This window comes from Elephantulus edwardii, unplaced genomic scaffold (genome assembly GCF_000299155.1).
Source record: "Elephantulus edwardii isolate Elephantulus edwardi_28Jun2011 unplaced genomic scaffold, EleEdw1.0 scaffold00004, whole genome shotgun sequence".
In the NCBI taxonomy this organism is placed as follows: domain Eukaryota; kingdom Metazoa; phylum Chordata; class Mammalia; order Macroscelidea; family Macroscelididae; genus Elephantulus; species Elephantulus edwardii.
Window position 1 is genome coordinate 22,374,991 of NW_006399754.1, and position 25,424 is coordinate 22,400,414.

Here is a 25,424-nt window from a genome sequence, read left to right on the forward strand (position 1 = left end):
TGCAACTCATAGCGACCCTATGTACAACAGCCCTAAACTCCGCTCTGTCCTGTGCCAATCACACTGTCTCTGACACTCCCATCCCAATTATCCTAGTCACTGAATCAATCCATCTCATAGAAGGCCTTCCTCTTCTACGCCGTCCCTCCACTCTCCCAAGCATGATGTCCTTCTCCAAGGACCTGTCTCTCCTCACAACATGTCCAAAGTATGTTAGATTCAAATCAACTACCTGCTCTGTGGGAGAAAAATCTCCTCCAGTGCAACTTACTGCCTCGGAAAACTTACTGGAGCATCTGGTATGTTCAGCAGCAAAAGACTAAGCTGATAGACTCTTCTAATGCATTGGTTTGTTAAGTATTTGAAAATTTAGTTGCATTTTACTCCAGTGTCTCCCTAGAACGCCCCCTGCCCACCTTTGCTTAGGCCTTTTCACATTGTGTCCCTTATCACACTTTTAGGCAAAGAGAAATGTTTCTGCTTACTTTTCTGTTCTCTCCACTGAACTGTAAGTTTCTGGAGAGCAAGACCAAGCAGTTTTATTTACTGTTAATAAATGGCACCTGGGGCTACATGCATATTTGTGGAATAAGCTAATAGATATGTGTTAATTATATTCTGAAATCAATGTGGTATTTCAAAACCACATCAGATAGGGCAGGAAGCCAGACAATGGTGGAGAAATGAATAGTTAAAAAATAAGGGCATTGACTAGTCCAGGAGGAAAAGAGCTTGAAATGATAAGCCCCCATGAAATGCACATCTTCGGAATTATCTCTTGGTATTTAGCTCGGGAATGAGCTGGGGTAGGCATGCTGATTTCTGTTTTAGTATGCCTTAGTGCTGTGCACACTCTAGTTCCTTATTCATTTTTCACAAGGTTAAAAGGGTTATTTGGAAAGGTACAGAATGTTCTTCCTGTGCTATGAAAGGAATGCATGTTGGTAACTCCCATTAACATTTATCAAAGTGTGTATGTACCTAACTCAATGTAAACAAAATGCTTCAGATTCATGGTTTCTGCAAACCTTGTTTATCATTAATAGTTGCACTGTTTAAATGATATGAAAACGTAGATGCTTTAAGATGGTATTAGTTGTTTAAAAATGTCATGAAAGGCAAAGTTTATGTAGCCTGTCACCGGCTTAATGCCTGTAAAATCATTCTTGCTGGAGATACTGAATTGTTTTCCATTGTGTTAACATTGCATGAATACAAATTCAAAGCCTTTAAATCACAAGTTCCATAAGGTGTTGATTGGCCTGGAGCAGGATAAATTCAGACAAATATTTATGGTGCTGAGAGTTGTGGAGATAAATATTCTTCCTTGCAAATATTTCCAGTGTGCTGCTAAGAGGTGAAGGTGGTATAATTTAACAGGTAATGCAGTAACAAACAGAGCCAGAGGCCACCGAGTTTGAATTCATTCTCCATTCCCACTTTAACACATGATTCCAAATCACTGGCTCTTTCCAAAGTCAAATGCCCACTTTTTGAAATAGAAACAAAGCAGTTAAACAGTTCCTGGAGTGTAGGGACAGAGCCAGTACTCATGGAAGATCTGAGAAGGTGGAATTATTATCGAAATTTGGAAATTAATAATATTGCTATCAAGGTGGAAATTAGTTCATATTTAATCGTTATAGTTTATAAATGATTTATAATAATGTCAATTACCATTTACTGAGTGCTTGCTATTATGTCGAACTTATCCTCAGTAAGCGAGGAGTACTTGAAGCAGTTAATTGCAGAAAATCAAGGAATGCAGCCTTCGAGATGGATCACATCTCAATGTCAAGAACACAAAAATTCTTACTACTGGGCTGATAGGAAACATCATGATAGATGGAGAGGAGATTGGAACTGTCAGTAGCTTCATCTTGCTTGGATCCATGTTAACACCTTGGTACCAGCAGTCAGAAAATAAGGAGATACATTGCACTGGGAAAATCTGCAGTTAGGAACCTCTCCAAATTACTGAGGAGCAATGATGTCAGTTTGAGAACTAAGGCATGTCTGATTAAGGCCGTAGTCTTTCTGATCAGTTGCTATGCAGCTGGGAACCAGACAATGAATTAGGATGATGAAGAAAGAATTGATGCCTTTGAGTTGTAGTGTTGGAGAAAAGCACTAAACATCCCATGGACAGCCAAGACAACAGCTGTCACTTGGAGAGGGTGCACGTTGGGTTTTCTTTGAAGGCAAGAATGATGAGGCTTTGTCTCATAAACTTTGGGCATGTTACTAGGAGGGGCTATTCCTTGGCGAGGGACATGATCCTGGGAGGGCTGGAAGGTCAGCTAAGGAGAGGAAGACCCTTGACCAGGTGGATTGACAAGGTGATTGCTGAAATGAGCTCTTGTGTGTCAGGAAGCATGAGGATGACAGGATAGGACAAGATTCAGATCTTTTGTTCATAAGGTCACTATGAATCATACTCAACTCGACGACACCTAACAACAAACAAACAGCTTTATATACTCTGTTTACTCTTTGAAACATGCTTTAAGAGAAGGAACTCATGAAATATTATTCAAAATGGGTGACCCTTGAGGACATTATACTGAATGAAATATCTCAGTCACAAAAGGGCAAATACTGCATAGTGCCAGTGTTGTAAAACGAGACTGTCATTGGGGGTTGGGGGAAGACTGAGAAAGATGGGATAAAATATGTATACTGCATTGAAACAGATGGGGGAGAGAACTGTTTACGAGGTATATATGATTAGGTATCATTGTCATGACAGAAGTTCAGAACGAAGGCTGCATAGTGGCGTGGACTTGAGGGGAGGGATTATATAACAATGAAAGATTTTTTATTTTACTTTTCAAAGAGAAGAATGAACTGGAGGGGACAGGGGAGCAGGGAGAAAAGTGCAACAATGAATGAATAGAAATACAAAGTCTCTGTAAATTTTCATTAAAATTAAAATTAATAATAATAAAGAGAAGAACTTCCTCTATAATTACTGGTGTGATGTGCTAAAAAAAAAAAAGGTAGGAGTAGGTTTTAAACTCTTGTGATTTTGAAGCCAGAAAACTGAGTTCGAATACTCTGTGTCCCATGGATCTCACATTTTGCAAATGAGGTTCCAGACAGTTGCAGAGGTCAAGCAATTTGCTGGAGATCACAAGCTGACATGCTGGACTGGAAAAAATTCCAAATGGGTTTGACAAGGGAGCTTAGTTATTTCTATTACAGCTTTTCTAATATATTAATATGCTTGGTAACGTATGCACCACCTTTCTTTATTCGATTACTACGATAATTGAAGTCAATATTCTGTTGAATGACTTGCTCTCGCTGACCTCAAAAGCCCAATCTTGCTAATGAATTCTAGTCTAATGATATGAAAGTGACTAGGCATAAAAGGTTGCATTTAAATCTTTTAGAATCCTGTTCCTTATTGCTTTAATGAAGGGAGAGGATGGTAGTAGCTCTAAGTTTTCAACCTCTATTATAGTGCAGCCTTTTTGAGGCAGTGAATATATTTATTTCATCTGTTGGAGTTCTAGTGCCTATGTTACGGACTCACCATATCAAACTACAGATGCTTTAAAATGTTTGTGAACTTGTGTTAAATGCTTTGCTTGTAAACACTAGGTGAAATGCACATTCCACCCTATTTCAGTGCTTTTTTAAAAGACAAAAATACTATTTCATAAGATGAAGAGGTTGAAACGTAATGGCCACATGATTACTCGAATTGTTTGTCCTGCTTTTTCTCAAGACAAGGAAGCATGAGATAGCATTGGTGGCATGACCACGTTCACAAACTGGCTAGATAGGTAAGGTGGATTCATTAGGCATCATCTACATACTTCATCTGGACCAAGAAGTGCAAATCAGCCATGCCATCTTGCTGAGACTATTCAGAAAGACACCCAATGTGACCTACGCAGAAAACAACCAAACACTAAAATCCCAGGTAATTGCATCCATGGAACATATTGATGAGGGATATAAAGATAGTTCCAGATAATCCAGTGATTTGAGGATGTGTGAAATGATTTAAATTATTACTCTACTTGATCACTCTACTGACACAAGAGATAATCACTGATGATGTCAGATAGATCCTGGACAAAAGTAAAGAAGACCAAAAGAATGTTTATGTATGCTTTATTGATTGTTCAAGGGCATTTAACTGTGTGGATCATAACAAATTATGACTAACATTGAGTAAAATGGGAGTCCCAGAGCATTTAATTGTGCTCATTCAAAACCTTTACTTAGACTGAGAGGCTGTGTGTAAACAGAAAAAGGGAATACGATTAAGAAGGGAGTGCATCAGGGTTGTATTCTCTTTCCATGTCTGTTCAATCTGTATTCTGAGAAAATTATTTGATAATCTGGACTCTATGAAGAAAAATCAAAATTGGAGGAAGACTCATCACTAACCTGTGTTATGCAGATGACACAATCTAGCTTGCTGAAAGTGAGGAGTACTTGAAGCCCTTGTTGCAGAAGTTCAAAGAACACAGCGTTCAGTATCAATTGCATTTCATTGTCAAGAAAACAAAAATTCTTACTACTGGACCTCTAGGTAACATCATGATAGATGGAGAAAAGATTGAAACTGTCAATAGCTTTATCTTACTTGGATCCACAATCATTACCCTTGGTACCAGCAGTCAGGAGATCAGGGGACTAGGAAAGTCTGCAGTCAGAGACCTCTCCAAATTATTGAGGAGCAATGATGTCAGTATAAGGACTAAGGTGTACCTGATTAAGGCCATGGTCTTTCTGATTACTTGCTATAAGGATAACAGAAGAATAATTGATGCCTTTATGCTGTTGTGTAGGAGAAGAGTATTGAACATCCCATGTACCGCCAAAAGAACAAACACATATATCTTGGAGAAAGTGCAGCCTGAGTGTTCCTTGGAGGCAAAGACGATCAAAGCTTTGCTTCACATACTTCAGGCATGTTGCTAGGATAGGCTCTTCCTTGGAGAGGGACTGGAAAGGGAAAAGAAGACCCTCAACCAGGTGGACTGACAATGCTGCAATTGGCTCTAGTTTCTGAATATGGCACAGTATAGGACAGGGTTCAGATCTGTTGTTCATAAGGTCATTATATGTCATACTTTAGGGCACATAATAACAATAACAGCTTACACAATGTTCTCTCATAGCAAGTCACAAAATTGTTAACATAGCTTCTAACTTAATAGGGAACTTAAACACAAATTCTTGAGCTAGAGGAAATCTGAGTTTCTTTAGAATTGATTTACACACTGCCAGGAAATTTCAGTACAGGTGGTATGATTTTGTAAAGGTCATGTACAGTGACATTATCTCACTTTGATATTACACCTATAACAAACTACCAAACCAAAATTTCAGCAGCAATGGTTAGGTCTTAGTTCCTGCCACTTGGACAACCATTCTGCAGGCATCTTCAGCTTAACTATATGGAAACTTGTCATAGAACAAAGACTTTTCAAAACTACATTCTCAAATCCTGGACATGGTGAATGTGCGTGGTTACATAGCAAAGACAATTTTTCAGTTGTAATTAAGGTTGTAGACTTTGAGATGTGAGGGATTATATTGAATTATCTGAGCGAATCAAGTTGTGTGAGTTCCTAAGAGCAGTGATGTGATTAAGACGTGATCCACAGCTTCTGCCGTAGTTTATGAAAGAAAGGAGCCACAAGGCAAGGAGAAAGGAAAGCACCCAGAACCTGAAAAAAACAAACTCCAAAATGATAATAAGAATGTGAATCTTCTAGAATCTCCTGAAAGGAATGCAGCTCCTCCAATTCTTTGACTTTAGCCCAATGAGTCTCGTGTTGGATTTATGGCCTCATGTCATATGAGGAAAAGTTTGTAAAGCTGCTCACAGTTTGGTAGTTTGTTACAAGCATAATATCAAAGTGAGACAGTGTCACTGTACATGACCTTTAATAAATCATACCACAAGAGTGAGATTTAATAAAAACAATGTTTTATGTCTAATGTGTCAGACTGTTAACCAAAAGGGCCATGGTTAGATTCCACTATCAGCTCCGTGGGAGAAAGACAGGCAGTCTCCTCCTTTGAGGTCTGTAGCCTTGGAAATCCAATAGAGGGATGCTGTGAGTCAACATTGACTTGACAGCAGTGGGCTTGGTTTTGGACGTGTATTTTTAGGAAAATTAATTATGTGTTATATATCATAATCGTGTGTGTGTGTGTGTGTGTGTGTGTGTGTGATCATTGTAAAAACATCAAGGGCAGCTGAGGAAAGGCTGCATCTGGTCTCTGCTTACTCCACAAAGGGGAACAGTCTCCTTCAGCAGCATTCACAACACAAAACCAATCCTCATGAGGTTGGACATGTCCTCCAAACTCTTGCACCTACTTCTAACACCAAACTTACTGCTCTACTGGGTCTGAAATCCATTCCAATAGCTCGCAAGACCACACAGAATCATTGTTATGATCATGGGGTTTATTAGGGAAGTTAACAGGATACATTTCTCAGTCAGGATAGCTTCAGAAGTGTGCTCACAGCCCATTTAGCCTTCAGCATTGTAACTTTAGACCAATGTTTAAAAGCTCTTTTGTTATTGTTATTATGTACCATCAAGTTGCCTGCAACTCATAGCAATACTGTGCACAATAGCTTTGAGCTCTGATGATCCTGAACCAGTCTCACTGTCTCCCACACATTTACCCCCATTACCTCAGTTACTGTGTCAATTCATCTCATCCAGGGTCGTCTTCTGTGCTGTGCCTCTACCCTTCTAAGCATGATGTCCTCCAAGGACTTATCCCTCCTAGTAAACTGCCCAAAGTACGTCAGATGGAGCTTCAATATCCTTGCCTTCAAGGACAAACTTGGTTTCACCCTCTCCAGGGCAAATCTGTTTATTCTCTTGGCAGTCCATGGTATGTTTAATACTCTTCCCTTCTCTAGTTCTTCCACAACCCAAAGGCATGAATTCTTTTGTAATCCTTAGTCATTGTCTAGCTTTCTGAAGTACAGCAAGTAATTATAAATATCATGGCCTAAATCAGGTACACCTTAGTCTCTATACTGACATCATTGCTCTTTAGCACTCTAGAGAGGCCCTGAGCAGCAGACTTTCCCAATGGAATTAATCTTTTGATTTCCTGACCGCCGATGCCAATAGTGTTGGTTGATGAGCAGAGGAAACAGAAATTGTTAATAACCTCAATCTCTTGTCCATCTGTTAATTGGCTTCCAATTGGCCTCAGTGGTGAGAATCTTTGTTTTCTTGATGTGGAGCTTCAATCTATAGTGAAAATTATCATTCTTGACCTTCTGTAGTAAACGCTTGAGGTTCTTCTCAGTTTTGGCTATTAAGATTGTGTCATCTGCATAATACAAATGAGTTTTCCTCCTCTCTTAGTGCTACCAATTATGATATTTCTTTCCACAACCTCCACCAGCCCCCCTTTGTCAGTGTTCTAACAAGCTTGGGCCAAGGCACTTAGCTCTGGTTCTAATGGACTAGCAGTCCTAAGGACAGTTCTGTCTCATGGCTGGTCTCGGTTCTCCACTGCAGGTGCTACTGTTCTGTAGCTTTGGTGCAGGGATCTAGTCCCAGAGGGCACACATTGCATTCTCTGATTCTTGCTGGTTGTGAGATTCTCAGTTTCTGCTGCTGAATTTTCTCAGTTTAATAGCAAGACTAGCCAAATCCTCTTGTGGGATTGACTAACACATCCTATTCACATGTCCTTGCCCATCCAAGTGGCACAAAGTCAATCAATGGATAGGAAAGCCATTGTTAACAATAAACCCTTGATGCTACATAATAATATAGTAGTGACTCTAAAAGAACTATTTAGTGTTCTTATTTAACATATGAAAAAAATTGAGGTTTGGAAAGTTTAAGTTATATTAATTACCTATCTGATGATACAACCATTATTTGAAATGAAGTCAATTTGTAGTTAAATCTGTACTGGATATAATATACCCTGTACATAACAAAACAGTAGAATTCATTTCCTCCCAGAAAGAATTCAAAGACAATAAAGTTCATGTAAACCAGAAATTGTCATGTTGTTGTTTTGTTAGGTGCTGCTGAGTGGAGGACAACTCATAGCAACCTGAAGAACAACAGATCTGAACCTTGTTTTATCCTGTGACATCCCTGTAATCTCGGACATATTCAAGATCATTGCTGCAGTTACAGTTAGTCAACCTCCCTGGTTGAGGGTCTTCCTCTCCTTCGCTTTCCCTTCACCTTCCCAAGCATGATGTCCCTCTGTGGTGAGTAGCTCTTCTAGCAACATGCCCAAAGCATGTGAGGCAAAATTTAATCATCTTAGCCTCGAAGGAGCATTCTGGCTGCACCTTCTCTAAGACCTGTTTGATCTTCTGGAAGTCTGTGGGTTATTCAGTACTCTTCTCCACAACCACATTTCAAAGGCATCAATTATTCTTTCATCCTTATTCACCGTCCAGCTCTCAGCAGCTTAGTAAGTGATTGAAAAGACCATGGCCTGAATGAGGCATATTTTAGTCTTCAAGCTAATATCATTGCTCCTCAATAATTTGGAGAGGTCTCTGACTAGTATAATACATTTCCCGATCTTTCGACTGCTGGTACAAAATATATTGATTGTCGATCCAAGTGCAATGAAGTCATTGGCAGTCTCTATCAGGTCTTCTTCTGTCAAGATGTTGCTGGTAGTTCTAGAGGTGAGAATATTTGTTTTCTTGGCTTTGAGATGCAATTCATATTGACGGCTGCAGTCTTTGGTCTTCTGCAAAAGGCTCTTTAAGTCCTCCTTACTTTCAGCAAGCAACGTTGTATCATCTGCATAGGAAAGGGCATCATGAAGAACTCTTCATTATTTTAGTGATGATATCATTTTCCCTGGTATATTATTATTAGATGCCATCAAGTCAGCTCTGACCTGTAGTGATCCTGTGTGTAACAGATCAAAGCCCTGCCTGGCCCCACACCATTCTCACAATGACTGTGCTGCTTGAACCGCTGTGTCCATCTGCTTGGGGGGCCTTCCTCTTTCTCACTGACCATAGACTTCACAATCGACATGTCTTTCTCCAAAGACAGTTCCTCTATATAATATGCCCAAAGTACCTGAGTCTTGCCATTCTTACTACTATGATGACTTCTGGCTGCATTTCTTCTGAGACAGATATGTTCCTTTTTCTGAAAATCTGTGGTATAGTCAATATTCTTTAAAACACCAGAATAATGTAAAGGGATCTACTCTTCTTTGATCTTCCTTATTAGTTTTCACAAGTTTATGAAATGAGTGAAAAATGTCATGGCTTGGGTCAGACACATCTTGGTCATCAAAGGTCATCAAAGTGATATCCTTTTTCTTTAACACTTTAAAGAGGTCCTTTTCCATGGATTTGCTCAATAAAATTACTCATTTTATTTTTTGGTTGTCACTTCCATAGACGTTGGCTGTAGGTCCAAGTAAAAAGAAGCCCTGGACCTCAATTTTTTCCCTTCATTTCTCATTATGTAGTTTATTGATCCCTTCATAAACTTTCATTAAGAAATTGAAAACAGGTGGTATGAAATATGAGTCTAGGAATAGTGAGCATTGCTAGTGACACAGAACCCATAAATATTGATATCCTAGGCATTAGTGAGCCGAAATGAACTGGTATTGACGACTTTGAATTGGGAAATCATATGGTCTGCTATGAAGGAATGAGATAAACTGAAGTGGAATGGCATTGCATGCATGGTCAAAGTGCATTTATATGCTAAATATATAGTATATTTAGAAAGATACAGAAAGGAATCTATAAACATTTAGGTATGCATGTTGTTTTCATTAAAATATAACCAAACAGAGATTGCTGAATAATGGAAAGGGAATTAAATGACTTTTTAGTTGAAGTTTCTCACTTTATTGTTAAGATTTAAGTAAAATGGGAAAGATAACGAGTCTAATTAAGCCTATGTGTTCTGCATTTGAAAAGTGTCCGCTAATATTTAAAGACAAATGTAGGAACATTAGTGCAGCCCTGTTTATTAGTTAACCTTCATTCCTTTATTCTTTCTTTTTTAAAATGAAGCCCTGAGGAAGAATGTAGTTGCTACTGAAACTTTTAATTTCACAAGGGCATCAGTTAAAACCAAATTGCTCCAGAGGACTGCTAAATAAAACTGAACTTGTCATGTGACCAAAATAACCTTCTGCTCTCCATTTTCTTCTGGATCTTTTGTGCGCATTCCAATAAAAATTCTCAAACAAAAATTTATTTTATTAATGGTAAGAGTTCCCATACCTTTAGCTCTGGTGGCCTACTGGTAAGAAGCTGCACTGCAATCCCAAAGGCACGCTGTTCAAATCCACCAGCTGCTCCGCGGGAGAAGGATGGGCAATCTCCTCCCATGTGATTTACTGCCTCTGAAAACCCACTGGAGGGTTTTACCTTTATTAAGATACATATATTAATATTTGTCAAGAATGTAATAATAGGAAATTGAGAATATTATCTTGCTTTTAACCGAAGTTTATTAAGTAGCTAGGAGTAAGATATCCAACCTGGCACTAAAGTAATTTAAAGGTTAGTAAGTTTGATATAAATTACGTGTGTATTCATCTTAAATCTTTAATGCAGTTATTTCAGGATAAGACCATATACATGGATTTCACCTGATGGGATACACAGTAATCAAACTGACTCTGAATTGTGAAAGAGAACGTGGAAAATTTCAGTCACCACTCATTATAAGCCTAGGGGCTATCTGTGGACCCAACAATCCACATTTGCGAGTTTAAATTCAATCTATATAAAGTTAAAAACTGGATACATTATGTATATTGTATTGAAACAGATGAGGGAAAGAACAGATTAGAAGTGATATATGATTGAGTATTATGGTTGGCACAGGAATCCAGAATTAAGGTTGCATCGAGAAGTGTACTCGGGGTGGGGGTGGGGGGAAGGGATGTGGGAATTGTATACTAATGAAGTTTTTTTTTCTTTCTTTTTTTTCTCTCTTCGGAGGGGGAAGCGAGCTGAGGGGGAGGTGTGGGCAGGGAGAAAATTGCGGCAATGAATGAATGGAAATCCAAAACCTCTGTAAAAAAAAAATTAAAACCAAAACCAAAAAAAAACAACAACAACAAAAACAAGTTCATGAGAGCTAAAATATGATCTTGAGTTTATTAACAGTTATTGATCGAAAGTAGTAAAAGAGAAGCTATACCCTGGAGATAAGCTTGTTAACAGTGGAATTTGATAGTGGATGTGGGGCTTAGTTGAGGCAGGGTAAGCTGGTACCCACTTCCAGTACTTGAAGCTTAAGGGAGCCAGCAAATGTGCTCATTCATAGTGATTACCTGAATCTACTGGAGTGGAAGTAGGAGGCATGCAACAAAGAAGAGACAGGTGAACTTGGACGTGTGCCTTCAGCACTGTCCATCTAGCTAGCACAGATGCATGGAGAAGCAAAAAAGTATTGCTGGCTTGAGGAGCAGAAAGTTACAAGGACTCTTGGCATATTGATTTGGCCCCATATGGGCCCCCTGTAAGGGTGAGGAAAGAAACCAGGGGATCTGGAGTGCAGGGGGCACATGTGGGTTCTTGAGTTTGTTCTGCTGTCCATTTGGACCTAGGCACAGATGGCTGGTGCTGGGTTGACCAGAACTTAACTAGCCAAAGAGGAGGTGATTTGTGCTATGAACTAGTGTTGTGATTGCTGCAACCTATGACTTGCTCTGGACTTGACATTACTTATGGATGCAGAAACTCAAAGTTTCCAAAATGAACAGAAGATTTTTTAGCAAAGAGGGTATTCTAGTTCCTTCAGAATACTATTTTGATATTGTTTTGTGCTTTTGAGTTAAAACTGACCCATAGCTGGACCCCCCCCCCCCAGCAGGTTTTCAAAAGCAGTTAATTGCACAGGAAGAGTTTGCCCATCTTTTTTCCCTTAAATATGCATTATTTTACTTGTGAGTTTTTTATGGAATGAATCTGAAATGTACAAGCCCTGGATTTGCTACAGAGTGAGAGGTTATTTTTTTTTTAATTTTGGAAATTCTGCAGAAATCAGAACTCTTACCTTGGTTGGAACTGAGACGGGGGAGGGGCGGGTGAGGGTGGGCAGGCCAGCATGCGCGTATGTATATTTCAGAACCTTTTTTAAAATGTAAAAGCTGTACATTTCTGGGAAGTTCTGAATTTCTTTTGTTTTCTTTTTTCCTTCAAGCATTTTGCAGTGAGCTTCTTTTATATATAGCAAACAATTTGGAAGAATACAAAAATTGGTGAAGTTCATTTAAAAAAACTACAGTATAGGCTGGTACAGTACACTAAAAGACTTTGATAAAAAGAACCAGTAATAAAAGGCCTCCATTTTAAATGTCATTCATATATACCTTGTGGATGAGAGCTATATACTTTTACACACTTTTTTAGAGGAATAAATTATTGAATTACTGAAAAAAAAAAGAGTTTGCCCATCTTTCTCTCACAGAGCAGGTGGCAGTCTCGAACCAAGTGCCTTTGGGATTGCAGCATAGCTTCTTGCTACTAGACCATAGGGATGGCCAAATCAGATTTTGGCTATCTAAAATGGAGATATCAAGGCATGAGATATGAAGTAACTGATTTACTTGCTTTAATGAAAGCAGTAGGATGATTGTAAGGGGAAAGTTAATTCTTTAAGTATGAAGATTAAGGACTAGAAAAGCCAGGGGCTGGTCTGTGGCATCAAGGGTTCATTGTTCAGTACTGCTTTGCTACCCACTGAGCCACATGGATGAGCGGGGACCTGTGCATGGAGTGTGTTGGTCTATTCACAAGCGGACTGGCCAGTCTTACCACCAAATTGAATGGATTCAGCAGAAGAAATTTAGATTCTCGTCACCAGCAAACAAACAGAGAATGCAGAGTGTGAGGTATTAGGGGCCAAAGGTTCCTGCACCCCTCAGGCCAGGGCCAACAGTAGGAGCAGCAGCAACCACGGCAGAGAGGCAGGGACCTGAGGTGATTGATACTGAGCTGACCCTGGGACTGCTACCCCTGGAACCCGAGGAACCAGAGCCGGGAACTTCCGACCTAGTGGAGGACTTGGGGGGTGGGGAGATGTCATCATCGGCGGGAGGGGAAGTTTTGTAGCACTGTCCTAAATCTGGGGGGCTGAAGGCTGAGGGGCTGACCAGCAGATTGCAGACGTTGTCCTGACTGAGTAACTGACTGCTGCTGCCAGCATGAATTACAATCTTTTGACTTTCCCCATAAACACCATCATCATGAAAAAAGTACTAGCCCAATAGTAATTAGTGTTATAGAAGACAAAATGTACAGAAAGGATTGTATAAAATGCATATAAAAAACAATTACAAATAATTGTATAAAGGTGAATGATTGCATAAATAATTTTTTTAAATAATAGATTTGCTGCATTGAACACTAATGACCAAAACTCAAGCACATCATTCATGAAGAAAGAGAGAAAAGAAATAAAGGTCAAAAATAGATGTCAGAGGAGACTCTGAAACTCACTCTTGGATGGTAAAGGAAGCCATGATGAAATAAGAGACGTTAAGTAGAAGACTTAAAAGGGCAGCTTAATAAAACTAAGCGAAGTATTGTAATAAAATATACAAACATCTAGAGTTAGCAATCCATAAAGGAAAAGACTCCATATTTCTCAAGCTGGGAGAACTGAAACAAATTCAAACCCTCTAAGCCTTCTTTGTAATTTTAATAGGAATGTGTTGATTACTTTCTTAATCTTGTCAATTCGTACATGCCTGCAAATAGCCAAACACATTTGACTTAAAAATCTGCATTAATCTCTGTAACTCTCTTGCATAAACACTAAAGTAAAATAATGTCTACATTAATTATACTTTTACATTTAGTTATCTCTCATTTCATTGAAAGAAAATGTCTCTATGTTCAGTCCTGATCTTAAAATAACTTATTTTGAAATGCTCTAAAATCTTAATGAGGATCCAAATCCATATAAATTATTTAAGCTATAATTTCTTGTACTAAACAGTCATTAGATTAACATAGAGCCTCAGATCTCTTCCCAGCTGTACCAAATTAGCTTTTTGAGCAGTTTTCTGATTTGAGGCAATGCAGAAAGTGTTGCTAATCTAAATTGTATACTGAGGTTACAAAAAAAAAATTGACTTTAAAATACCATTTTAAATGTTTCTTCCTGTTTCTGTTCATGCAGTAAAAACTCAGTTTTCCCCTAAGTGTTGTTGAATTTTAAACAGCCTGAGCATCTCATTTTACCCACAAGAAGACTGATCTATAGAAAATCTGGGTGAAGTACGTAAGATCTCAAAAAGGAGGCTGCATTTTGAGATGTTGGAGGTCTCCTTTCTCCCATGTCTTTCCTTAGAAATGAAATAGGACAAAATTTATTGAAGGTTGGACTTGATTATGATGGAGGGAAAAATATTAAGAAATTGACTTGGCAGCATTGTAAAATGAAATAGTACTTTAAATCTTTTTTAAAGCTAAGGAATCTTTAAAAATGCATAAATATGGTGTATGTTTGTCAAGGTATTGCTGATTTTTATTCTTTTTTTTGTTGCATGTTTTTAATTTTTTTAAAATCTATTTATTTTTCATTTCAATGTGATTTTTATGGTTTAATAAATCTTTGTTTTTTATTTTTATTATTTTTTGTGTGTGTGAATGTACCGTCAAATCAGATCTGACTGATACAGGAGGAGATTGCCCCTCCTTCCCCGACAGAGCATCCGGTGGATTCAAACTGTGTGCCTCTGGGATTGTAGTTGCAGCTCCTTGCCACTAGGCCACGAGAGCTCCCCTACTAAATTTTTTTTGGGTTTTGTTTTGATTTTTTCCCTGAGTCTTCCACCTGCTAGATGATAATACAACACAGAAGAGGCATCATCATTTGTTCTAGAAAACATCTCGAGTTTTCCTCATAGTCTCCATTTCTTGCCTCTAGGTTTGACCTTTAGATTCTCCTATTTCTATCTCACATTTATTCAAGATTTTTTCCACACACTTCATTTTGCTGGTTATTAACATTTCTTCTCTGAAAATTCCTTATTTTGCTCTTCTTGAAAGGGAAACCCTGTTGTTTTCTTTACTTTTTCTTTAGATTTCTTTTAGATCTCTCTTTTGCTGGCTACCTAATTATCAGTTTGCAGAGATCCAACTTATGGTAATACGGAAATATTTTTTTTAAAAACTGACACACTCAGAATGTAGTTAAAATAATAATGATAATTGGTTTATTGTATTTATAACTTACTTTTCATCTGTTGGCCTCACTGTAATTTATAAGCAGGCATTCTTTTTTATGTTTTTGTTCACGGTTTTCTTTTTTTCCTCAGGAAACAGTTGGTTTATGTTATGCCTAAGTGAGAAAACAAAGAACAAAAGGAAGCCAAAGCTTAGAAAGAATGTTATTCAATAGTGTGATGTTGAAGGAAGGCGCACTGGGAAAGAAAGTTTAAAAAAATATGTTGTTATGTGCCGTCGAGTCACTTGCGACTCATAGTGACCCTATGTACAAGACCCCTAAACCCTGCTCTATCCTGTGCCAACCTTATGGTAGGTTGTGTGTCTCTGACATACCTACCCCTATTACCCCAGTTACTGAATCAATCCTTCCCATGTTAAAAAAAATCAGTAAGGGACAAAGAAAATATATGATGCACAGAACATAACTGGCAAAGTAGCATAAACTGATATTTTTAAATCATGATTACTCTTATTGGAAGTAGAAGCAGCATCCACTTCCTAAACAGCAGGCCTCTGGAAACTCTGTGGACTTTGATAAATGGTGATGGTTGAGGAAGAGCTTCAGACCTTTAGCTCAGGGGTCACTATGAGTCGCTTAACACGACAGCGATCAACAAGAAGAAGAACAAGAATTACTTTTAGGGAGTGGATTCTTCTATTTAGACAATGAGTCTCGGTGCCACATGACACAAAAACCACAAGTAATAAAAGGAAAAATAGGTAAACAGGATTTAAAAAAAATAAAAATATTTCTGAGTCAAAAGATGTGAAAAAGGAAGTAAAAGACAACCTATGTAATGGGAGAAAATATTTGGATATTATATGTGAAATATTTAATATTCAACATATAAAGAGCCCTTGAAACTCAACAGCAAAAATACCAAACACTCAATTTTATAATGAGAATAGGATTTAAATATATGTTTCACCAAAGAAGAGAAAACAAAATCCAACAAGCAAATGAAAAGATGCTTAAGATCGTTAGGCATCACGAAAATGCAAATCAAAACCATGATAAGATGTCACATTATACCCACTAGGATGGATGTTATTTTAAAACAAACATGAAATAAGCTTTGGCCAGGATGTGGAGAAACCACACTTGTCTATTGCGTTATGGAAAACAGTCTGATGGTTCTTAACAGTTAGACGGAGCGTCGCCATGTTGATGTGCTGCCAATTGGATTCAAGCCATGTTCCTCCTGACAACAGCAGAAAGAACCGCATGTTGATCCTGGACCAGCTGCACTGGTGCTGCGATGCTTGACCTGCAGGTTTCAGCCACTGGGTCAATCAGTCTCACGAAGGGGCTTCCTCTTCCCTGAGTTGCCAGATAGCTCAATTGCATTCATAAGTACACAGTGTTAAGACTTGAAAACAAGACCTCACAGACCTGCAAACCCATGTGCATTTTTCACTCACAATGATCATTATGTCTACGGCCATATCATCCTGAACTCGCCCAATCTCGTCTAGTCTCAGAAGCTAAGCAGGGTCTGTCCTGGTTAGCACTTGGATGGGACACAATGATCTTATGTGGAAGCAACTCAGAGAAAGTATTCATTGACAGATGAATTATAAACCAAAAATGATGAACACATACAATGTGGTATTATGTTGCCACACAGAAACATCACGTTTTGTTACATGCAGCTGAATAAATGGAACCTTAAAAACATCATCATAAATAAAACAAGCTAAAAACAAAAAGGATAAAAAGAATAGCTAAATTCATTGAGGGGAAAAAAAAAACCCAACCCATCACTACTAGTTATAAAAAATTAGGGAGCAGAAGCAGAATAATTTCATAAAAACAAAATTTTAAGGACAGAGGATATTTTGATATTTGCTAGCTACCAGAGGCATGTTTGCACATGGGCAGCCTCTTAGCCTGTACTGTGCAAACTATTAGCTTGATGGCATCTGCCCATGTGAGTGTATAATACATTTGTGTAAGCGCTGTGCACTAACCAATTGTGCTATTGGGGCTTCAAGTGTACGATATAATTCTTAATTTACAGAAAACACCATAAAAATGCTTGGATAGCTTTCAGAATATTTGCTGTATTGAACTGCAATAATAAGAAATATGAAAATTATTAATTCACCACTAGAAATTATGGATTAGAGTATAAGAAATGAAAAAGATCTATTTGTTTCTACTAAAGAGATGAAATTGAAAAATCCTCACCTTTCCTTAAAAAAAAAGACAAAGGGAATTCAGAATGTGGATTATTATTATTTAATAATATGAATTAAGACATCAAACCTCTTTTTTCATAAAATTTTTATATCAAACAATAAAGAATTTCATAAATAGTGCATAACATGTTTGTATCCTGAGGACAATGTGCTGAGTCAAGGAAGTTAGTCACGAAAGGGCAACTATTTTATAATGCTACGTGGCTGGCTGACTGGAAGAGATCTATATTTGTTTCCATTCCCTGGCAGGTGATCCAACAGAATGTGGAAACTATCAGACACTGTCATCGTAATGTATCTCATGTAAGCCAAATACTGTAGAAGATCATTCGAAAGTGCCAAGAACAGCACTAGTGACAGAGAACTGCTATAACTAAAAGCTGGTTTTACATGAGGTCGTGACACCAAGGATATTGTTGCTGAGGTCACATGGATCCTGGATGAAAGCAGAAAATACCAGAAGAATATCTATTTGTGTTTTAATGACTATGCAAAGTCATTTGACTGCATGGATCATAACAAATGATGGCTAACATTGAGAAGAATAGGAATCCCAGAACACTTAGTTGGGTTCCTATAGAATCTATATCTAGACCAGCAGGCTGTTGTGCAAATAGAATAAGGGAACACTGCTTGGTTTAAGACCAGGAAAGGTGTGCATCAGGGTTGTATCCCTTCTCTATACCTACTCAGTCTGTTTGCTGAGCAAATATTTGTGAAGTCAGACCCTATGAAGAAGAGTGTGGCATCAGGATAGGAGGAAGATTCATCAACAACCTGTATTATGCTGATGATACAACTTTGCTTGCTAAAAGTGAGGAGGACATGAAATGCCCACAGCAGAAGGTCTAGGGCTACAACCCTCAGGATGGGGTACATTTCAACATAAAGAAAACGAAAATCCTCACCATGTGCCCAGCAGTCAACATTCCAATAGAAAGAGAAAAGACTGAAGCTGTCACTCATTTCATCTTCCTTGCATCAACAAACAACACTCTTGGTACCATCAGTCAGGAAATCAGGAGATGTAGTACATTGGGCAAGTCTGCTGTCAGGGATCTCTCCAAAATACTGAAGAGCAGTGTCCCCTTTAAAAAACTGATGTGAGCCTGATACAGGCCAAAGTCTTCTAAATCATTTGCTACACATCAGAGAGCTGGCTGGACAATGAAACACGATGAAAGAATTGATTCCTTTGAGTTGTGGTGAAGCAGAGGAGTACTGAATATCCCATGGACACCCACAAGAACAGACATATATATCCTGGAAAGGGTGTGACTAGAGTGGTTCTTGGAGGCAAGGATGACGAAGCTTCCTCTTTCATACTTTGGACATGTAGCTAGGTAATTCTATTCCTTGGAAATGGACATCTTACTTGGAAAGATGGGATGTCAGCAAAGGAGAGGAAGACCCCCAATGAAATGGATTGACACTGTGACTTCAACAATGGGCTCTAGTGTCTCAGAGATGGGAGGGTGGCACAGGGTAGGGCAGGTTTCAGGTTGGTTGGTCATAAGGTTGCTATGAGTTGTAACTGACTCAATGGTACCTAACAACAACAGCAACTATTATAAAAACCTAAAGATAGATTTACACTCAGGAAGAGATGTAATTGTATGACTACCAGTTGTGGAAAGGGACTGAAAGGGAATAAAAATTAGTAAATAGATAATAGACACAAATTACAGTCAGTGGAGAGAAAGGCAATATTATAGGGAAAGGTGTGGTTAGTACAAAAACCCTAAAGAAAGGAAAGCTAATGGTGAATAAAAAAGAATTTGCTTTGTAAACTTCCACTCAAATCCCAATAAGAAATTGTTAAAATACATGTAGTTGATTTACTAATTTTAAGAAAATTATGTCACATGGGACAATATTACTAAGATTTTAATTTCATTCTAAGGAATTGGGTATTTTTATTTCTTTTACTCAACTGTCACTTATAGTTTCACATGAGATATTTTGGGGTAATCATATTTTTCTGTCCTTTATTCAGAGAGGAGCCAATTTAGTCTTTTTGGCGAAATTGCCTGCATAGGATAAAACTGATGAGCCCATGGACTGTCGGAAGAGCCAACACGTACGTCTTGGAGGGAAGTGTAGCCCGAGTGCTCCTTAGAGGCAAAGATGACAAAGCTTTGTCTCACATACTTTGGGCATGTTGCTGGGAGAAGATCTTTCTTAGAGGGACATCGTTCTTGGAATGGTGGAGGGTCAGTGAAAGAGTAGAAGACCCTCAATCAGGTGGATTGACACAGAGACTGCAGCAAAAAACTGTGCCAGAAATTATGAGGATGGCACAGGATAGGACAGGGTTCAGATTTGGTGCTCTCAGGGTAACTATGAGCCATCAACCAGACAGCACCTAACAAAAACAACAATAACTTTTCAGTCTTTGGAGTTGTGCTCTTTGGGCAGGTTATGTCCTATGTTGCCAGGAGGTACTGTCCTTCAAAAATGATATAAGAAAAAAGAAAACAAACAAACAAAATGATATAAGACTTATAAAGGAGAGGCAGACTCTCAATGACGTGGATTGACTCAGTGGATTTAGGCGATGATGAGATTGAGAGAATGCTGCTGAACTAATCAGGGTTTCCACCCATCACACAGGGGTGAACTTGACGATACATAACAACAAGGAAAAAAAAACCCGTAGATCCTAATGGTCAGGGACTGCAATGTTTTGTGTATACCCAGCAGGCCAATTTGTGCTAACCTGTAACTGCCTTTGGTACAATGAGAGGCTTTAGCCAGGCTGCAGCCATGTCTGAGAAAGCGCAATGGTGCCGGGCTGAAACATTGTTTTAAGTCTAACTGCGCATGTCCAAAGTGTGATAAGGATAGAGGGTCCATGCACAAGAAGTGACAGAGAGCCACATTTGTTCTCAGCAATGTAAGGACTTGGTGAAGGACACTGCAGGGTGGCTCACTGTTTGTGTGCTCCATGGGGGTAGAGGGTTTGGGGGTGTGTGGAGTGGGAAGGTGTTGGTAGTCTGGGTGAGACCAGGATAAAAGTGGTGTCTAAGCCTCCTACGACTGCTTAGCTCTGTTTATTTTCCAACTGATGCCTGAACATGAGTGTGGGCATTGGCTGATTCCCTTGGACCTGCCCTTTAACACTTCTGAGCAAGATATCTGACATTACACATGATAAGTGGCATTATGAGCAGAATTTGGATGCTACACTAATTATGATGGAGAATAAAAGTAAAACTGGTGGTATATTGATCAAGCTTCCAGAAAGAGCTTGTAGTGGTGATTGCCATGCATGTAATTTGTGGGAATCCTTGAAGGACAAGGGAAGCCAGGGAATGAAGACAGAAGAGTCACGAGCTGAGCCATGAGTGTGAGTTCTACAATCGTGAATTATCCACCTCATTGCAAGACCTTTAGTGGCTCAGCCTGCAGGGTGTTGTGCTGCAGACCAAACGCTGTGCCTAGAAGTTCAAGTCCACCAAGTGCTCAGCAGGAAAGATAGGTATTCTCTTGATCTGAAGCCATGGCAACCTGACAGAGGGTTGCTGTGAATTGGAATCAACTCCATCGCTGTTAGAGTTGTTATTTTCAGTAAATTACTTGTTGTATCTTTCTCTGGGAGCCAGTTCTCTTGAGCAGGGAGCAGTTCTGAAGTTTCGGTGATAGCCTGACATGCCAGATTGGTAAGATTAGATGTGTGCATAGCTCGGCTTTTCCTCTTGGAGGCATACAGCTTCAAAGGTTTATCACATTTCACATTTCTCCAGGCTGGCCATTTAGTGGGGCTCATTTGAATAAGAGTCCCAGTTTCAGGCTGTTTTAACTGTTCTCAGCAGGGCTTACTCATCATAAACCTCATCATGATCTTGGAGGTCAACTTGGATGACAGGACATTTGGGATGGTCACAGCATTTTTTTCCCCTTTCCCTTTTCTTTATCTTTATTTTTTTTTAATTATGTTGCTTACAAAGTTTGTATACACTGTCTTTCCCACCATTCTTCATTTACATTGTGTTTCATGCAATCATTCTCATTTACTATGTTTTATAAAATTAATCACCATTGCCCTACATTTCCAGATCCTGGCTAGATCTCTCCCATTTCCTTTTCCCACCTTTCCCTCCCCCCACCACATTGCGTGACCCTATGATTACCCCTGTAGCCATCCTCACCTCTCTGCTCCCACCCAACCCTGGATCCTCATAGACATTTTACTGGTTATCTATTTCTACAATAATGGTCTTATGGAGGATTTGTCCATATAAGACACAGTTAGTTCACCAGCATAACGCTCTGTAGTCCCTCCCAAATTATGTAGTAATTTTTGAAATCATTGCTTCTGAGTTCTGTGTGGTATTCCATCATGTGAATGTGCCACAATTTCTCAATCCATTCAATTGTGGTTGGCCATTTGTGCTGTGTCCATGTTTTTGTGATGCTGAACAATGTTGCTGTGGATATTGGTGTACAAATTTTTAGGTTTAGCTTCTTGAGGAAAGGCCAAACTGCCTTCAGAGTGATTGTCCATTTTACAATCCCACTAACAGTTTATTAGAGTTCTATTTCTTCACCTATTTTTTATCATCTATCACTGAGATATGAAAGTTGTTAGGTGCTGTAGAGTATAGCCCGTAGTAACCTTATGAACAACAGAGCTAAACTGTGTCCTGTCCTGTGCTATCCTTATATTATCTGACACATTTGAGCCCATTACTGCAGTCACTGTGCCAATCCATCTGGTTGAGGGTCTTCTTCTCTTTCACTGACATTCCACCTTTCCAAGCATCATACCCCTCTCCAAAGACTAGCTTCTCCAAGAAACATGCCTGAAGCATGTGAGATGAAGCTCTATTATTTGGCCTCCAAATAGCACTATGGCTGCACTTTTTTGAAGACGTATTTGTTTGGACTTTTGACAGTCCACGGGATATTCAGTACTCTTCTCCTACATCACAACTTAACGGCATCAATTCTTCTGTCATCCTTATTCATTGTCCAGCTCTCAGATGCATAGGGAGTGATTGGAAAGACCACGGCCCGAATCAGGCGCATCTTAGTCCTCAAACTGACATCATTGCTTCTGATCTGCTGACTGCTAGTACCAAGGATGTTGATTGTGAATCCAAGTAAGATGAAACCATTGACAACTTCAACCTTTTCTCTGTCATAGTGTTGTCTATTGATCCAGTGGTGAGAATTTTTGTTTTCTTGTTGTTAAGATGTAATCCATATTGAAGGCTTTTTTTGTAATCCATATTGAAAGCATATTTGATATCTGTGGCAAATGCTTCAAGTTCTCCTCACTTTCAGCAAGCAGGGTTGTGCCATCTACGTAACACAGATTATTGATGAGTCTTCTCTGATCCTGAGGCCACGTTCTTCTTCATAGAGTCCAGTTCTCAGATAATTTGCTCAGCATACAGATTGAACAGGTATGGAGAAAGGATACAACCCTAGTTAAAACCATGCCAGGCATGGACAATGAACTAGATCATCTGTTACTCATTTGTAAGTTGAAAATGAAGTTGAAGAAAATGAAAACAAATTCACAAGAACAAAAATATGATCTTGAGTCTACCCCACCTGAACTTAAAAATCATCTTAAGAATAGGTTTGAAGCATTGCACACCAATGGTCAGATGAGTTGTGGGAAGACATCAAGGATGTGAAAGTAGAGCCCACTAATTAGTCACTTGTGTTTGTAAACAAAGCATTTGGAACAGAACCTCACTTATCCGTATTGTCCAGAGATACTTTTGCACTGAAATGACAGCATGGAGTAATTGTAACAGAGACAGTATGACCAACCAAGCACACACATTGTTCTCATTGTCAGGCTAGCTATTGGCCATAATTGTCACCTAGTATGTCATTATGGCCAAAACATGAAATGAGAAGTTTGTAGTATCTTGGATACTTTACAAACATTGTCTTGAAAATATTTTAAAGTATCTTTATTGAACATTACACCATGAGATGTAGCTGTTGCTGTTATTATGTGACATCAACTTAGAACCGACCCATCACTGACCCTCCAGTGGGTTTTCTGAGGCAGTAAATGGCACAAGAGGAGTTCTCTACTTACAGACGTGTGTATAGAATTACTGTGGACCTACTACATATCCTGCACTGGCAAGAGGTAACTTCCTTCTTGCCTACTCACAGGGCACTACTTCAACTTGATAGATGATGAGTTTGGGCTACAGAGAATTCACACAATAATGGAGGAAGGATTTGATTATGGCAGACACACATTGCCTGCACTATGTCAAAATCCTGACCCCAAGAACATCACTTGCCAACTCTGAGACTTCGATCAAATCACACAATCTCATCAAACCTCAGTTCCATCACTAAGCAATGGCAGTCATCATAACTATGTCCATGAATCCTTGACACTATGCAACTGAATGATGTACGTGAAAGCCCTGGGCTTGTGTGAGGAAGGGTGTAAGTCAACGTAGTACATTCTTCCCAGGCTCTTCAGAGAGCTTACAAAAGCCCATATTTGGAATGGAAAACATAAAAGAAACATTTGTTTGGAATTTGTTGTATTTAGGTGTTGACTCATAGCAACCCTACGAACAACAGATCTGAACTTGCTCCTCTCCTGAGCCAACCTCACTATCTCTGACACCCTCAAGCCCGTTGCTGCAGTCACTGTGTCAATCCACGTGGTTGAAGGTCTTCCTTTCCCATTTCTCCACTTTTACAAGTGTGCTGACGCTCTCCAAAGAATAACTTCTAGCAACATGCTCAAGTATGTCAGACAAAGCTTCATTATCTTTGCCTCCAAGGAACACTCTGGCTGCACTTTTTCTGAGACTTACCTATTTGTTCTTTTGGCAGCCCATGAGGTGTTCAGTACTCTTCTCCAATCTCTCAGTTCAAAGTCATCAATTCTTCTTCTGTCATCCTCATTCACTGTCCAGCTCTCTCTTAGATGAATAGCAAGTGTCTGAAAAGACCATGGTCTGAATTAGATGCACCTTAGTTATCAAACTAACATAATTTCTCCTCAATAATTTGGAGAAGACCTTTACTACAGCCTTTCCCTGTTCAGTATGCCTCCTGATCTCCTGACTTCAGGTACTGTGTGTATTTATTGCAGCTCAAAGTAAGATGAAGTTGTGGATAGTCTCAATCTTTTCTCCATCTATCATGATACTGCCTACTGGTCCAGTGACAAGGACTTTTCTTGACATTTGGAGTTTAGTAACCCCAAGTGGAGATGAGTTTGAGTCACAGCGACCTCACAGGGCAGAGAAGAGCTGTCCTGTAGGGTTTTTGAGGCCAGAGTTACTATTACAATGAACTCAAGCATGGCCGATTGTGAAGATGGGTCAGGGCTGGATATTGTCTTGTTTTACTGTATATACAGTCGCGTTGAGTTGGGAATTACTCACCAGGCACACCAAACGACAATCTGTACAGAAGCAGTGTGTCAATGTTTTCTCCTGAGCAGTTCAAACTGTTGGATTTGAAAAGCTGACTTTTCAGCTACCAGCCAAACACTTAACTACTGCATTAGCTTATTTAGTGACCAAGGGAATGAAAGGGATTTTTTTTACTGTTCCAATAAGTCTTGAGAAGATAATGGGTATGGAACTGATGGCACCTCTAGTTTGGGAACTATTATTGTTTATTTTTCCTTAGCTCAGAAACCCATCCAGGAACCCATCTTCCCAAATCCTCTATTCACAGCCTTCTCTCTTTGTTTCATATTCTTTTTTTAAAAAATCTGTTATTTCCATTCCCTCTGTTTAAGACAACCTGTTTCTATAGTCTTTACCACAAATTTATAAACACTTTTGTTGGTAATTCTCACCATTTGTTTCTTTAGCAAGTATTTATTAAGTAGTTCAGGCAAATAAACAAAACATGACACTATGCCATGGAAAAGAGAATCATTTAAAGGATGTGGAAACACTTTCTAAAACTTTAAAGAGCCTCACGATAAAAATAGTAGCTCACAGTTTGTGTACTCCAGGGTGCCAACTGCTACAGGGTGGCTTGTTACACTATTTGG